Source organism: Pongo abelii, chromosome 10 (assembly GCF_028885655.2).
Source record: "Pongo abelii isolate AG06213 chromosome 10, NHGRI_mPonAbe1-v2.0_pri, whole genome shotgun sequence".
NCBI lineage: Eukaryota > Metazoa > Chordata > Mammalia > Primates > Hominidae > Pongo > Pongo abelii.
The window spans coordinates 71,281,001-71,299,740 of NC_071995.2; the positions used below are offsets into that span (position 1 = coordinate 71,281,001).

General features: G+C 33.7%; 1 long non-coding RNA gene across 1 annotated transcript in view; it reads right to left on the bottom strand.

The window, feature by feature from the left end:
* LOC134759467 (uncharacterized) overlaps positions 1-3,623 on the bottom strand; it is a 74,585-nt gene extending 70,962 nt beyond the window's left edge. Inside the window, exon 1 of the long non-coding RNA XR_010135690.1 lies at positions 3,544-3,623. This is a non-coding gene — a long non-coding RNA (uncharacterized LOC134759467). The remainder of the gene's footprint in view (positions 1-3,543) is intronic.
* Positions 3,624-18,740: the final 15,117 nt, after the last annotated feature.

Consider the following 18,740-nt stretch of genomic DNA (forward strand, 5'->3'; position numbering starts at 1 on the left):
CACCATCCATGATGTTCTCCCTACTTAAGACCTCAGGAGTATTGTTGACCATTCTGCTTAATTGGTTACACCCAATATTGAATAAGTCTTTTTGAATCTATCCTCCAAATTGCTCTTGGAGGCTTTTCCTACCTCTTCTCTTAATTCCCGTAACCACTTTATTATTCCTGCTCCCATCATTTCTTGTCTAAATTGGTTTCCCTAAATAGCTTCATATTTTCTTATCTCATTCAACCCTGTGCAGTCTAGTCTCTGTAATATTACCATAGTCATAATTCTAAGATAGAAATTTATTTATATTCTGTGCTTAAAATCATTCAACAGTTCTCTAATTTCACACAGAAAAGTCAAGATTTACTTATAAGGTGTGGCAGATAAAATGTTTAATTTATATCAAATCTACTGCATTTTTGTCTTTGGGCACTCTGATTAAGTCTGTGTCTCAGATTCCATTACTGATAGACAACATTTCAACATTTCAACTGCATTGAATCTTGGATCATAACATGAGTAAACAATGTAAACTTTATTTTGTCAATCTGATGAAATTCAAAGTTTCTCTGTTAAAGCATTTACATTTACTTACACTGATTAATACATAGGATAACCACAGCACTGTGGTTAAGAACCTGAGATTTTAAATTACAAATGAGTCATGGCTCCAATATCACTACATATGGAAATGTAGGTAAATCGCTTTCTCACTCTGTTTGGATTTTCTTTTCTAGAAAATGGTAACTATCTCATTGTGATGTTGATAATTGAACACATAATTAGAACTCAACAAATACGGGCTATTAGTATCTGCAAAACCGAGATAATAGCATTTACTTTGTATAGGGTTGTTTTGAAGGTGAAAGGAGGTAATCTGTGAATAAGTATTTAATATAGTACTTGCACATTCTATTTGCTTAATTAAAACTAATATATGTGGAAGTTATTATCATCATCATCAATATGAATTTTATCCTTAAAATTCATGACAAGGTAATGCTTCATAATGACCCTAAGCTTATTGAAACTTCAAGCAAACCAAAACTTAAATCATGGTAATTTCTCAGCTATCCAACCAACAAGGTGCTGCTTACACAAATATTATCTAGTTTTACTTTGGATGAACAAGAAATGCAGCAGTAGCAATGACCATTTAAATCTTCAAATATTGTCCCCCTCCCCACATACTTTATTTCTGTGAACAATTAATGAAGCACAAATTGCTTTTTGGCTGTGGAACAAGCGGAAGGAGGAGGAGTTAGTTCAAATAATGAGCAAATTAACAATAATTACTTAAATGAATAAACCTTGCCCTGAATGCCATATGTTTCTATTATACTTTGACAATGGTTTTAAAATCTCGGTTATGTTTAGTTTATTTGGCAAACTATATCTTAACATAATCTCAAAAGCTATGATCTAAGGAAGGCATAACTAAACTATATTTGGTAAAAAAGAAAAAAATGATAATACATTGTTTAAGTATATATAAGAACTTATTTTAAACCCTCTTCACACTCTGTTATTTCTAATTTTATGAGTCAAAAAACTTAAACACTCTCACAAGTACATGATTTTCACTTACAGGTACATTATGGCATACTGAAAACTACAATTGAATTATGAATAATAGCTGTGATTTTAGAAGCTGAGAATGAAAATGAAATAGTATAATATTTACCTCTCTTTAGAGTATATTTAGTCTAGTTAAAACATGCTGGCATAGATTTGAGCAGGTAATAACTGACTGTATTTTAAGGCTGGAGGCAAAGCCCAAGGTACTAACTCTAGCAGGTCATTAACGCACTGGTAAAAATGCTCATAGGATATATTCTGGCTTTCTATTTCTATTTGTGCATTTTATATGGTGTATTCATTATTGAAGATGCTAAAACTACTTGGGCTAAATAATATATTTTGGCATAACTTGATAATTTATTAATATTACCTTGTAAATTGACCATTTTAAATTTGTTATTTAATAGTTAATTTTTCCTTTTTACTATCTACCTTATTTCTTACTATAATAATGAATATCTATAGTGTTTCCACATCTTAGTTTTTAGAAGTTATGTCTATTAAGCAAAAATATAATATTAGACTTCCCAAAATTTAGAGAGTTATATTTGTATTTGGCAAATACTTCCTAAATATTTACTGTTGATTAAATTACTCATCAATTACTTATTATCTTGACTGGGATGCCAATATATTAGTGACTTTAAGGGATTAGACAGCTGTATTTTTTAATCCTGAAAATTTTATCTGTAAAATTCAATTTATTTATTAAATACTAATTGAAAAGAAATATTTTCCCTGGCTACTCTGCTGTTCTTTCTGCACACTTGAACAGGACCATTTCTCACATCCTCCCATATTTGCTGGAGTTTATTAGATGTTTAACTCCTCACTTCTCCTGGCATATATATATATTTTGCTTGTCTGAAATCAAGCCTTTTGTCATGTAAAGTATCTATCTTCCACTTATTTCTATATGTGTGTACTTTTCAAGGATACAGATCCCTCCTTACCTAGAAAATTCTAATTTAAAACTTATAAAATTTTGTACTTGCCAAACCAAGAAGGGATTCTCTGCTGGCTGCCAGTTTGCAAATCCTGGTTATGGGATGAAGCCCAAACTTCTAAGCATGGCCTATACTGTCCTTCAACATCTGGCTCCTGCCCTCTGACATGGCTCATCTTCCCACCATTTTGATGTGCAAATAAGACTCCAGTTGCCTTGAAATATTTGTAACCACCTCCCTCCATCTTTTATGTAAGACTTTGTGCTCTTACACAGATTCATCTCTCTGCCTGAATTTCCTCCCCCAGCTATTCGTTTCATATCTCCCTGAGATTGGTTGGGAAACTTCTCATTCTCCAAGTAACTGTAAGTGTTACCTCCTTTGAAAAACATTTACTCAAGCCAAGTCAGTAAACTGTAACACCATGGTTTCATAAATATTGCAGAATTTCTCTTAAAAAAGTAGAATTATCTACTTATCTCTGATGACTTCAATAAGACTTGCAATTCTTAAAGACATGAATGTCTATCTATAAGCTTAGATGTCTTGTTCTCATTACTTCTTACCTAGACATTGACATGAGTCTCCTAAATTAATTAATTCTTTCTGCTATGGAGTTTTATTTGTCTCACTTAATGAGACTAGTAAGGTGAACCACAATGCCATCAGTTACCCTGATTTTTATATTTTCAGTTTGCTTTTATTTAGCTCAGACATATCACCCTGAAACTACAAAATGGCTGTCCTACTTCCAGCATCACAGTTATATTCTGGGCAAGAAGCACAAGAGCAGCAGGAGGTAAAAGTGTATGTCCTGGCTGGATTAGTTCTCTTTGGAGACTTTTTTCTCAAAAAAAATCAAATATTTTCTCTCTGTTATATACGATTGGACAAAACTATGTTATATAAACGTTTCTAGCTTCCATGGAGAGCTAGAAAATGATAAATTCTTAGTCGGTCCATTTTCACCCTGAATAAAACTGGGTTTTCTTAGTAAGGAAGGAAAGAATGACTATTGGCTTACTTGCAGATATCCTGGTCCTCATTATTTAAACTTCTCTTTGTTCTTCTCAGGGTGTTTCCACACAATAAGTTGAATAAATTTTTATAGATCAATTGGATGATTTTAAGAGAAAAACCATGAAAGAACAATAATTAATCACCAGGAAAAATAAAAAGAAAAAATGAGAAGAACAGTTTCATTTCTAGAGTTAATTTCCAGTATATAGAAGCATAGGCTTATCTTTGGAGGGAAGAGCACACACCACAGGAATGCCAAGTACCTATAGGATGCTGATACCATACATGACATGACTGAGAAAGTTCTTCTTTTCTGGAGTCCTAGCTAGGTTCAGCTCAGTTTTCCTGGTAGTGTTTTTCAAGGTAGCCCCATCCCAACTGGTTTGGCCTGTTTCCCTTTTTCTTGTAGCTGTTTTCCTTTCTTGATGGTATCTATTTTGCTACTTACAAATAGGCGGTAATGGATTAATACCAGACATCACTCAAATAACATATTAACACTTTAACAGTAGGCTTTTATATAAGGAAATTATTAAATCTCAATTTCTGGATATGTCCATGGCAGGAATAGTGGTGGGTGGGCATGATTTTTAATAACCTCCAACTCATAAGCATAGACAGTGTTCACACTAGGTCAGTTTGTTTTGCCCCCTGAGATATTTAGGATAGTTGAGTTTATCTGGATCTCTCCCTTCCCCTAGGTGGCACTACATTTAGATGCATGCTCTACCAGTGCTAGATTTGTTCTATGAAACCATTTATAAATCACAGTTGAATAATTGCTCTTTCTTTCCCTTCCCTTAAGCTCTTACGATACATAGAGTTCCTAGAAAACCCACACAAAATTACTATCCATTCTACAGAGAACCAATCTCATAGAACAGAAGTTTCCTTAATGATTTTGTCCTTCTCTGGGAACCTATCTGTGAGTTCTAGAGAACTCACACCACAAAGAAAACTGTCTGCTCTGAATATGCTGGACCCACTCAATGCTGAAGTGTGTTCTCTGCTTCATCGGCGGCCTGATGATTGCAGCACTCTCATAACCAGTCTTCTGATACCCAGGCTCTCAACTCTCATCTCTCATCACCTTACCATCAGGAAACATTCTGAAACAAGCATCTGAAACACATGATTCTCAATGCTTTATGCTGGTTAATGATTCCTTATTGTTTAAAATATTTAAGCATGGTATCAAATGTTGCTCAAAAGCTAAGCACTGTTTTGGTACCAGTACCATGCTGTTTTGGTTACTGGAGCCTTGTAGTATAGTTTAAAGTCAGGTAGCATGATGCCTCCAGCTTTGTTCTTTTGGCTTAGGATTGACTTGGCAATGCGGGCTCTTTTTTGATTCCATGTGAACTTTAAAGTAGCTCTTTCCAATTATGTGAAGAAAGTCATTGGTAGCTTCATAGGGATGACATTGAATCTATAAATTACCTTGGGCAGTGACCAATGGAACAGAACAGAGCCCTCAGAAATAATACCACACATCTACAACCATCTGATCTTTGACAAACCTGACAAAAACAAGAAATGGGGAAAGGATTCCCTATTTAATAAATGGTGCTGGGAAAACTGGCTAGCCATATGTAGAAAGCTGAAACTGGATCCCTTCCCTATACCTTATACAAAAATTAATTCAAGATGGATTAAAGACTTAAATGTTAGACCTAAAACCATAAAAACCCTAGAAGAAAACCTAGGCAATATCATTCAGGACATAGGCATGGGCAGGACTTTCATGACTAAAACACCAAAAGCAATGGCAACAAAAGCCAAAACTGACAAATGGGATCTAATTAAACTAAAGAGCTTCTGCACAGCAAAAGAAACTACCGTCAGACTGAACAGGCAACCTACAGAATGGGAGAAAATTTTTGCAATCTACTCATCTGACAAAGGGCTAATATCCAGAATCTACAATGAACTCAAACAAATTTACAAGAAAAAAACAACCCCATCAAAAAGTGGGCAAAGGATATGAACAGACACCTCAAAAGAAAACATTTATGCAGCCAAAAGACACATGAGAAAATGCTCATCATCACTGGCCATCAGAGAAATGCAAATCAAAACCACAGTGAGATACCATCTCACTCCAGTTAGAATGGCGATCATTAAAAAGTCAGGAAACAACAGGTGCTGGAGAGGATGTGGAGAAATAGGAACACTTTTACACTGTTGGTGGGACTGTAAACTAGTTCAACCATTGTGGAAGTCAGTGTGGCGATTCCTCAGGGATCTAGAACTAGAAATACCATTTGACCCAGCCATCCTATTACTGGGTATATACCCAAAGGATTATAAATCATGCTGCTATAAAGACATATGCACATGTATGTTTATTGCGGCACTATTCACAATAGCAAAGACTTGGAACCAACCCAAATGTCCATCAGTGATAGACCAGATTAAGAAAATGTGGCACATATACACCATGGAATACTGTGCAGCCATAAAAAGGATGAGTTCATGTCCTTTGTAGGGACATGGATGAAGCTGGAAGCCATCATTCTCAGAAAACTATCGCAAGGACAAAAAACCAAACACCGCATTTTCTCACTCAGAGTTGGGAATTGAACAATGAGAACACTTGGACACAGGAAGGGGAACATCACACACTGGGGCCTGTTGTGGGGTGCGGGGAAGGGGGAGGGATAGCATTAGGAGATATACCTAGTGTAAATGACAAGTTCATGGGTGCAGCACACCAACATGGCACATGTATACATATGTAAAAAACCTGCACGTTGTGCACATGTACCCTAGAACTTAAAGTATAATAGTAATAATAATAATAAAAGCTAACCAATAAATTCTGTAGAGACAGGGCATGGTGGCTCATGCCTCCCCCCCCACTTTGGGAGGCTGAGGCAGGTGGATCACCTGAGGTCAGGAGTTTGAGACCAGCCTGGCCAACATGGCAAAACCTTGTCTCTACTAACAATACAAAAAGTAGCCAGGTGTGGTGGCATGTGCCTATAATCCCCAGCTGCTCAGAAGGCTAAGGCAGGAGAATCACTTGAACAGGGAGGTGGAGGTTGCAGTGAGCTGAGATTCTGCCATTGCACTCCAGCCTGGGCGACAAGAGCGAAACTCTGTTTCAAAAATAAAATAAAATAAATTCTCACCAATAATCCAATACCTGAATTAGATCTCACTGAACTAACTTCCTCATTTTAGGAGCAGTACTTACCATTGAGATCTCCAAGTTACACAAGCAGTGAGTCCTATTGTTGATATGCAAGCATAGGTATTTTGACTCCAAGTGGTGTCAAAATTTTTTCTACTTTTTAGAAAAAGTAGAAGCTCACAGTGTCAGAACAAACTCGGCTGCTGAATGTGAATTCCTCCAATTTGCCATCCTTTCCTGCTGAACAAAGGAGGTAATTCTGTACTAAAACTCTTTTTACAGATAGATGTGGTCCACAGTCTATGGTCCTGACCTGGAACCTGCCATGAATTTCTTGGCTTCCAGTCCTTGCAGTTCATAAGTAACAAAGGCCAGAGATTTGTAGTATTATTGTGGGAGAAGGCATCCTGATTCTCAATAATAATACATTGGTTCTCAGTAATAATAAATTGATGGACATTTGGGAACCAAAAAATCCAGGGTTAGTGATGAGATACTAGAACATTCAGCTATTTTCAGGACATAGTGCATTCACTTGAGAGTTCTCTATAGAGAAGTTTCATAATCTTATAACTATCTGTCTTCAAATGGAGATCAGATAAAAAGGGTAGGCAGAGTAACTTGCAAGGAATGAATAGCCTTTTTCCCCCTCTATTTCTTTAGCTCATATAAAACTTTGAGTTGTCAATCTTGCATATATACATCGTGCAAAATCAACTTTTTTCAGAGCTCCGTGGCAGATTCTCACTGTCTTTTTATCAAGAAAAATAAAACATTTTGCTATTATATTTACAATAGCTATGTTTGAAGCTTTTATACTTTTTCTATTCTATTTTTTTTTTCATTTTTGCACTTCAGAGTGCAAAGGCATGTTTTAGAGCATTTAAAAAAAATACATATCATCTAATTCCTCTAACTTCCCATATCTTGACTAAAACTCTGTGTAAGTGTAAGGTACCATTTTACATTGTCACTCTATGTACTTCTGGCTCTGAACCATCTTTCCTGTTCCTGAGAGATACTCAGAAATATAATAGGGCATCTTCCAGATGATTATGTATCTATGGGAAGCGGGTTAGGGAACACTAGACATTGTAACCTCTAACAATCCATTATCCATAAGCATGGGGTATTTGAAGAGCTGTCTTTCATGATTAAGAGATGTTTTCATTTTAATGGTCTCATATGTCCTCATAAATGCATAGGCAGCATTTATATTCCATCATGACAGAGATTTCTGGGCTATAAAAATACGTATGGTTTTATTTTGTCTAATAGTTTTCATCATTGTCAATATTAATTCTATTTCATAGCATAAAGCTCCACAATGTTAGATATTTGCAGCAGGAGGTCGATTAAATATACACACACCACTTTGACATTCTTATGTTCTCTTCTAAAACAAGACAAAAAGTAAATGCAAAAAGATACAAAAAAGTGCAGGTAAAAATGAAAGAACAAGCAGCATGAGATGATTCCAAAGTTAAGTTTTAAAAAAGATTCTTTTTTTAAAAAATAGCTCTTATTTTAATTCGTGATTTAAATATAACATGTTCAGTATTTTACTTCTTAGAGATGTAATGAGAGTTAAATTAGACTATCTGAAAAGTATATCAAAGTTTGTATTTAACCCCTATTGAAAATACTATTTCTTACTGATAATTTTTCAATATTGATTTGTAACCTAGCCTAATAAAAAGACTGATTTTATTTTTATGACTGCAAAAATACTATTCAAAAAGACAACGGCATACATTTTGTGGAGTCTACATTCTGTCATACAGTGGTATGCAGTATTATAGTGGGTAAAGAGAATTCCATTTTAGAGAGGCTTGGTTATGTTTATGAAAACTATGCTCATTCAATGTACTGCTTTCATACATATAATTCTCATGTAAAATTCATTAGGACACATTATGCTGTGAGAAACTTGGAAAGCATATTTTTCTGTTTTGGGTCCTGGAGCACATTTGTCATAAGAGCATGCATCGGACATTTTCTATTCTGTTTCACTTTTATTTATAATTCTTACACAATCCTTTTGGAAGTGGCATTGAGTTTCACAATTTAGATTGTTTAGTGGAAGTTCACTGGCTACATCCAAAATCTAATTACTTAGCTTAATTGAAAAACTTTTAGATTTGCACTGGCTGGCATTTTCTTACTCCATAGATAATAGGTTAGTTTTTCTCCTCAAAGTAAACCTCCTTCCCAAACCAAGCACATACCTACAACACGTAGTTGAGCTGTGACTGCCTCCTGCTTATAATTACCAACAAAATAGAGGAAAGTCACAGGTTCTCCCTTCCTGAAGTGTTGCTAATAGAACATCTCAATCTTAGAAGGAAAAAAATGTTTGCTAGAATTTGGAACTAACAAATTGTCAAGATGCCATAATAATATGAAAGTAAGTTTCCATTTCACTTCAAAATATTTCAGCACTTTGTAAGTTTTGCTCAGAGTGATGGGTTAAAAATATTTTCTATAAACAAATGTAGGACATAGTCATTTGACATTTAATAGAGCATATGCAATTATTTACATTTCTTGAAAGAGAAAATAGGAAAAACTACTTTCAGGGCATATGCAGTATTCCATTGTCTTAATCCATTGTGTACTGCTATAAAAGAATACCACAGACTGAGTAATTTATAATGAAAATAAATTTATTTGGCTCATAATTCTGAAGGCTGAGAAGTCCAAGACTGAAGGTCTACATCTCATAAGGGCCCTCTTGCTCTGTCATCCCATGGCAGAAGATGGAAAAGCAGAAGGGAACACATAAGAGAACACATGAGAGGGAGGAAGGGAAAGCCAAATTTGAAATGATAACAAATGCACTGTCGTGATAAGAAACCTTGCCCTGCAATAATGACATTACTCTATTCATAATAACAGAGCTCTGGTAACCTAATCACCTCTTAAAGGTCTCACCTCTCAACACTATTACACTGGGGATTAAGTTTCCAATGCATGGATTCTGGGGGACGCGTTCAAACCACAGCATCAATGTTCTGTTGAAACTTTACATTTTAGAATAAAAGGAAAATCTAAATTTTTATTTCTTACCTGATAATATAATAATGGAGAAAATTATAAAAATCATAATTAATTAAACAACTGCTTAAATTCAACGCATGAGTCTATTAGAATAAAATAAAATTTGTTGAGGACATGTTAGTGCATGGCTACCACCGGCCATCAATTTCACATACTATTTCTTTCTAAATTTATTGAGGCATATTTGACAAATAAAATGTGTATGTATTTAAGCTGTACAACCTGATGTCATGATACACGTATACACTATAAACTGCTCACAATCAAACTAAGTAATATATCAATCACCTCAAATACCGTTTTGTTGGACTGATAACACTTAAGATCAACTCTCTTAGCACACTTCAAGTATACAATACATTGTTGTTAACTAGAGTCACAGTGCTATATGTTAGATCTACAGAAATTATTGTTCTGTGTAACTAAAACTTTGTACCCTTTGATTAACATTTCCCCACTTCTCTCAGCCTCTGGGCTTTGGAAACCACTGTTCTACTCTCTGCAATTATGAGTTTGACTTTTTAAAACTTCACATGTAAGAGAAATCATGCAGTATTAGTTTTTGTGTGTCTGGCTTATTCTACTTAATATAATGTCTTCTAGGTTCATCCATGTTGTTGAAAATGGCAGTATTTCCTTCTTTTGAATGCCGAATATTTCATTCCGTGTGTGTGTGTGTGTGTGTAACATGTTTTTAATCCCTTCTTCCTACCAGGAACACTTAGATTGGTTCCACATTTTGGTTATTTGTGAATGATGCTATAGAGAATATGAGGATACAGATATCTCTTTAGGATACTGATTTTATTTCTTTTGCATAAGCGTCTATAAGTGGAATGGCTGGATTATATGGTAGTTCTATTTTTAAAAACCTTTGGGCCATTTCCATACTGTTTTTCACAATGGCAACACCAATTTATAGTCCCACCAACATTGTAAAAGGATTACTTTGTTTCAACATCCTAACCAATGCTTCTCTTTTATCTTTTTGATAATACCTTTTCTAGCAGGTGTGAAGTAATATCTCATTGTGGTTTTCATTAACATTTCCCCGATGATTAGTGATTTGAGCACTTTTTGATTTACCTGTTGTCTATTTCTATGTATTCTTTTGGGAAACATCTATACAAATCCCTAGCCCATATATTAATCAGGTTATTTACTATTTTGCTCTTGAGTTGTATACATTTTTGATATGCTTTGCATATTAACCCCTTATCAGACATATGGTTTGCAAGTATTTTCTCCCATTCCATAAGTTGAATTTTCACTCTGTTGATTTTATTTGCTGTACAGAAGCTTTATTATCTGATACAGTTTGACTTGTCTACTATATATGCTACGGGTATTTGTTCTTTCTTTAGAGGTTATATCTAAAAAATTATTGCCCAGGCAAATATCAAGAAACATATAGAAACTATATGTGCTTCTAGTAGTTCTATGGTTTCAGGTCTTAAGTTTAATCCACGTTGAGTTGATTTTAGAATGTTTTATAAGACTATGTTCCAATTTTAAACTTTTGCATGTGGATATTCAGTTTTCTCAGCACTATTTATTGACAAGACTGTCCTTTCTCCATTGTGTCTTCTTGGCATCTTTGTTGAAGATCAGTCGACAAGAAACACGGTTGTATTTCTGGGCTGTTTGGTTTCATTCATCAATCTCTCTTTTTGTTCCATTACCATACTTTTTGAATGGCTCCAGCTTTGTGATGCCTCCGATTTTGGTCTTGTTGCTCAAAATTGCTTAGCTATTTGTGGTCTTCTGTGATTCCATATGAATTTTAAGATTTTTATTCTATTTTTGTAAAGAATTTTACTGAGATTTTTGATAGGGATTGCATCGATTCTTCAGATCACTTTGGTTAGTATAGACATTTTAATAATATTAAATCTTTCAACCCAAGAGTATAGGATGGCTTTCCATTTGTCTGTATATTCTTTAATTTTCATTGATGTTTTATAATTTTTAAAAGTCTTTTACTTTTTGATTGGGTTTAGTTTTTAGTATTTTAATTTTGTTGTTATTGTGAAAGAAAATATTTCTTAGTTTTCTTTTCCAATGGTTCATCGTTTGTTTATATAAACGGATCTGATTTTTTGTGTTGGTTTTCTATCCTACAAATTTACTGAATGTGTTTATTAGTTCTAACAGGTTTTATTTTTTTGGTTGAGTCTTTACAGTTTTCTACATATATGATCATGTCTTCTGCAAACAGATATAATTTAACTTCTTCCTTTCTTATTTGGATACCTTTTGGTTAATTGTCTAATTGTTTAACTAGAATTTCTAATAGTATGTTGAATAGAAGTGTTGAAAATCTACTGTATGTTGGGAGAAAAGTTTTGAGGTTTTCCCCATTTATTATAAAGTCAGCTGTAGAGTTTTCGTCTGTGGCCTTTATTATGTTAGTGTAATTTCCTTATATACCTATTTTGTTGAGAGTTTTAATTATGAACGTATGTTGAACTTTCTCAAATGCACTTACTCCATTTATTGAGATGATCTTTTTTTTCTATTTTTTAAAAATGTGTCGTATCGCATTGATTAGTTTGTGAATGTTGAACAATCCTTGCTTCCCAGGAATAAATACCACTTGGTTATGATGTGTAATCATTTTAATATGCTGTTAAATTTGGTTTTCTAATATTATATTGAGAAATTTTGAATCTATGTTCATCAGAGATATTGGCCTGTAGTTTTCTTTATATGTGGTGTCTTTGTCTGACTTTGGTATCAGGTTAAAGGTATACTCACAAAATGAGTTTGAAAGTGTCCCCTCCTCTAATTTTTGGAAAAGTTTAATTCTTTTTTGAATGTTTGTTAGAAGTCACCCTTGAAGACGTACGGTGGTGGGTCTTTCTTTGTTGGGAAGCTTTTAGTTACTAATTCAAACTCCTTATGTGTTATTGGTCAGTACAGGTTTTCATTATTTCTTGGTTTAGCATTGGTAGGTTGTATATTTCTAGGAAATTATCAATTTCTTCTAGATTATCCAATTTCTTGGTGTATAATTATGATAATAGTTTCTTACAATTTTTTTAAAAATCTGAGGTATTTATTATAATATCTTCTCTCTCATATCTGATTTAATTTGATTCAATGTTTCCTTCTCCTTAGTCTAGCTAAAGATTTTGTCAGTTTTGTCTACTTAAAAAAATCTTAGTTTTGTTGATTTTTAAAATTGTTTTCCTAAACTCTTTGATTTATTTTGGCTCTAATCTTTATTTTTCTTTTTTTCTGCTATATTTGGGCTCAGTTTATTCTCCTATTTTGTTTATTGCTTATTTGAATCTTTTTTAATGTAACCATTTATTGTTATAAATTTTCCTGTTAATACTGCTTTTGTTGTATCCTATAAGCTTTGCTATGTAATTTATTTTGTTTCATTCATCTTAAGATATCTTTTAAATTCCCTGTTGATTTTTCTCTTTAACCCAAGGGTTGCTTAAGAGTATCTTGTTTAGTTTCCATGTATTAGTAAATGTTCATTTTTCCTTACTATTATTGATTTCTAGTTTTATTTCATTATGATGGAAAAGATACCTAGAATGAATTTGGTCTGCTTTAATTTACTGAGACTTCACTTTGTAATTTAACGTGTGGTCTACCCTGGAAAATGCTCCATGTGTTCTTGAGATATATATTCTTCTGTTTGGGGGTAGAAAGTTCTTTATATATTTGTTAGGTGCATTTGGTCTATAGTATTGCTGAGTCTGGCTGTACCCTTATTGTATCTGGGGCATTTCAGTCTTCTACCGTGACTGTATTATTCTTTATTTCTCCTTTGAGATTTACCAATGTTTGCTTTATGTTTTATATTTTGCTTGTTTTTTGCTTTATGCTTTATATTTTGCATCTATGCTGGTATATATTCAGGTGTTTTGATGTTGGATACATGTACATTTGTAATTGTTATATTTTCTTCTTGAGCTAACACTTTGATCATTATATAATAAACTTCTTGTGATTTGTGAAAGATTTGAATTAAATCTATTTTGTCTGCTCTCTTTTGGTTACTATTTGCCTTGAATATCTTTTTCCATCCATTCGCTCCATCCTGTGTGTTCTCTTGTAGGTAGCATATAGGTGGATCTTGGTTTTATCCACTCAGCCACTTTATGTATTTTGATTGGAGAATTTAGTCTGTTTACATTTAAAGTAATATTGATAGGTGATGACATAATCCTGCCACTTTGTTAAGGTTTTTGGACTGCTTTGTAGTTCTTTTCATTCTTTCTTTCACTCTTTCTTTCCTTATGACTTGATTGCTTTCACAGTGGTATGCTTGGATTCTTTTGTTTTTAACTGTTCCATATCTACTGGAGATTTTTCTCTTGCGATTATTTTAAGATCACATAAAACCTTATTTTTATAACAGTCAATTATAAAGTGATAACAACTTAGCTTCAATCACATACAAAAACTTCACATTTTTACTCCTGCTTCCAACATTTTATGTTATTTAAGTCACAATTTTCATAGTTTTATGTGTGTATATGTTAACAAATTATTGTAGCTATAGCTATTTTTATCTTTCACCCTTTTGTAATAGCATCAAGCAAGATACACACCATCATTGGAGTATTATTCTGAATTTGACTATATGCTTTCCTTTATCAGCAAGTTTTATACTTTCATATGTTTTCATTTTATTAAATAAGTTCCTTTCATTTCAGCTTGAACCAATCCCTTTGGCATTTTTTTGTAATGCTTGCCTGGTGGTAATGAACTCCCTTGGCTTTTGTTTGCCTAAAAATGTCTCTGTCTTCTTAGTATCTGAATGACAACTTTGTCAGGTATTATATTTTTAGGCTAAAAACAGCAATTAAATGATATAAAGATGTATGATAATTTTAGATACTGATAAATGTAAAGAAAAATAATATAATGTAATACAATAACTTTTGAGTACAGTAGGCAAGATTACCTGAGGTAGATTTTTGGAACTTGAAAAAATGTGAAAAATCATAAAAATATGCTTATGATATTAAAATATTTGTTTTGAAAATATTTTTAGAGTTATTAATAATATTAACAAAAATATTTACTTAAATGCATTCCAATATATGTATTGCTCTATAGGGTAATGAGTTTTATAAAACAAATGAATTTAAACTTCTTAATGTAGCATAGTCAAATAAACATTATTTTAATCTGTGCCAAAGATGGAAGCTTTATTTCCTTATATTGACATTTTGATCAATGGTTGATGATTGAAATTGCAATTCTGGTAATTCATAGGTAGTTGCAGAATGCTTGAATGGACAATGAGAAAATTAAGTATTGCACAAACTACTAACCACATTTTTAAAGGTATCATATGAGCTTAAAATGTCTTTTCTAGTGTTAGGCATTGTTTTCTATTCATATTATAGAGGAATGATTCTGAAAACTTTGACTATTATTGTAAAAAAAATATATATAAAACTAATTATAATCAAAATTATAATTGTGCAAATCCTAGATTTAATTCCGTAATAACCATAGAGAGGTGAGAGAGTAATAACTATAGTTATTACTATAGAATATCAAATGCATCTTGATTTCACATTAGAAATTTTATTTATTATTATTCATAGTAACATAACCAATTTATGTTACAAAGTATTCCAAGAATTAGTAACAGATTAAAACTGGTACCTATTGTACTAATCAGAAATTAACACTGGTTAATTTATGCCAAAAAAGATATATATTAGAAGTTCATTCAGTAGGTCACAGAATCAATTGAACTTGGATTTGAAAAGGAACCAGAACAGCCAAACAAAGACAAGAGAGCACTGCAGGTGCACCATGTTCAGAATAGCAAGGCTTGTTGCTGCTGGTGCTGGTGTTGCTGCTCCTGGTCTTACTTGCTCTAGCCTTTTATTTTCTTCCACTGGAGTTTTCATTATGTAAAAAAATAGCTGATAAATTTGGCTATTTCTAAGATTTTTCTTAAGTTTTTCATTGACCAAGCACTGACCGAATCCATCCTGAGTGTATCACATGGGATTTTGTCATGTTACTGAAAAATGATAATTATTTCAGTGTTACAAACCTTCCTCTGCTAGGTTTTTTGATTTGTATTTTTATCATTCCTCCAGATGAGTGATGATATCTGGAGTTACCAGCTAGAGATAAAGAGGAATGGAGGGTGGAAAGCATTAGGACATTATCTTCTCTTTTCAGGGTAACTCCATCAGCCAAGGTTGTTACAAAATCTTCACGATAGCACAGTAATTCTTCAGGTAAACTATTCTTATCAGTTGATTTGGGTTTTAGGATATTCTTATTCTCTTTAATCTCCCTTTCCAATTATCATGGTTCAACTCCTTCTCCACAAATACTCTAAATTTTGCATAAGAGATCTATGAAGCTAGGAAATTTTCTTTTATAATTTGATAGCCTCCTGGTGCAAATTTTAGCTTCTTTTACTGAGACTCCTTGGATTATTTTAAAAGGAACCCAGATGGTTTCCAGTTTCATCCATGTCTCTGCAAAGGACATGAACTCATCCTTTTTTATGGCTGCATAGTATTCCATGGTGTATATCTGCCACATTTTCTTTATCCAGTCTATCATTGATGGGCATTTGGGTTGGTTCTAAGTCTTTACTATTGTGAATAGTGCTGCAATAAACATAGATGTACATGTGTCTTTATAGTAGAATGATTTATAATCCTTTGAGTATATACCCAGTAATGGGATTGCTGAGTCAAATGGTATTTCTGGATCTAGATCCTTGAGGAATTGCCACGCTGTCTTCCACAATGGTTGAACTAATTTACATTCCCACCAACAGTGTAAAAGCGTTCCTATTTCTCCACATCCTCTCCAGTATCTGTTGTTTCCTGACGTTTTAATGATCACCATTCTAACAGGAGTGAGATGGTATCTCATTGTGGTTTTGATTTGCATTTCTCTAATAACCAGTGATGATGAGCTTTTTTTCATATGTTTGTTGGCCATATAAATGTCCTCTTTTTAGAAGTGTCTGTTCAGATCCTTTGCTCACTTTTCGATGGGGATGTTTGTTTTTTTCTTGTAAATTTGTTTAAGTTTTTTGTAGATTCCGGATATTAGCCCTTTGTCAGATGTTTAGATTGCAAAAATTTTCTCCCATTCTGTAGGTTGCCTGTTCATCCTGATGATAGTTTCTTTTGCTGTGCAGAAGCTCTTTATCCTAATTAGATCCATTTGTCAATTTTGGCTTTTGTTGCCATAACTTTTTGTGTTTTAGTCATGAAGTCCTTGCCCATGCCTATGTCCTGAATGGTAACAGAGGAACAGAAAACCAAACACTGAATGTTCCCACTCATAAGTGGGAGTTGAACAAGGAGAACACATGGACACAGGGAGGGGAACATCACACACCGGAGGCTGTCAGGGGGTGAGGGGTTAAGGGAGGGATAGCTTTAGGAGAAATACCTAATGAAGATGATGGGTTGATGGGTGCAGCAAACCAACATGGCACCATGTTTCTATGTAACAAACCTGCATGTATCCCAGAACTTAAAATATAATAAAAATAAATAAATAAATAAATAAATAAATAAATGATAAAAGGAACCCAGAAAGGGCTTGAGTTTCAATCTTTGCCTTTAGCTGAGAATTTTGAAATCTGATCTTGTTGTTCTCTTTCTTATTATGTTTAGTGTGGCAGAAATAAACATTTTATTTTCACTTGCCTATCATACTAATTTATGGCAGTTGCCACTCAGACCCCAAAGATATTTTTATCAATAGGCACTTTATTTCAGATGACTATAGAAATGGATTGGATAACCCATTACCCACAGTTTACCATGCAATGACAAATTTCTATTTCTCAATGTTAATTTGTGTTTTATTTTATTTATTTAATTTTTTTGAGATGGAGTTTCGCTCTTGTTGCCCAGGCTGGAGTGCAGTGGTGCAATCTCGGCTCACCACAACCTCCACCTCCTGGGTTCAAGCGATTCTCTTGTCTCAGCCTCGTGAATAGCTGGGATTACAGGCATGCACTGCCACACCTGGCTAATTTTGTATTTTTAGTAGAGATGGGGTTTTCCCATGTTTGTCAGGCTAGTCTCAAACCTCCAACCTCAGGTGATCCACCTGCCTTGGCCTCCCAAAGTGCTGAAATTACAGGTGTGAGCCACCATGTCTGGCTGGGTTTTAAATTTTTAAAATTATTTTTAATTTTGGTGAATACATGTTAAGCATATATATTTATACATTATATCAAATGTTTTGATACAAGCATGAAATGTGAAGTAAGCCCATCATGGAGAATGGCATATCCATTCCTTTAAGCATTTACAGTGGGGAGCTGTAGGAGGAGGTGGAGATGGCTAATGGGTACAAAAAAATAGAAAGAATGAATGAGACTTGCTATTTGATAGCACAACAGGGTGACTATAGTCAATAATAACTTAATTGTATATTTTAAAATAAAAAATAGTGTGACTGGATTGTTGTAACTCTCAATGTTAATTTAGATATTCATAATCTTCAGTCTCAAATATGCCAGTGAACAAAGCCTAGAATTCCCTATGCCCCTGAAGGTTTATTCTTGGAAACCATTCAAATTTCTATACTGACTAGTATAAAATGGCTAACTAGTATAATATAATATGGTTTTCAGTTATAAATAACAGAAACAAATTAAGCAGAAAAGGACTTCATTGAAAAGGTCTCAGCTGAGCCATGGGTAAAATCAGTAGGAAAACTAGAGAACCAAGCTTGGGCAATATCATAGACAGGCAAGGTACAGCCAATATGATACTACAGAGACAAAGTAACATCTTATGGAGCTGTTAGCCAGCTGGATCTTTGCCATTTCAGCAAGTACTGCTGCCACTGCAAACTCAACCTTTCTTATATTCACTGTCTTTGTCTCATAATCCCATTACATTGTTAATACCTTACAGAAATACCTCATGTAATAAAATATACAACTTAATCATGGCTTACTATGCACTTTGTGCCAGATACTTGGTAGCTTTTTTGTTGCTACCTAACCTAAACACTATTAGCAA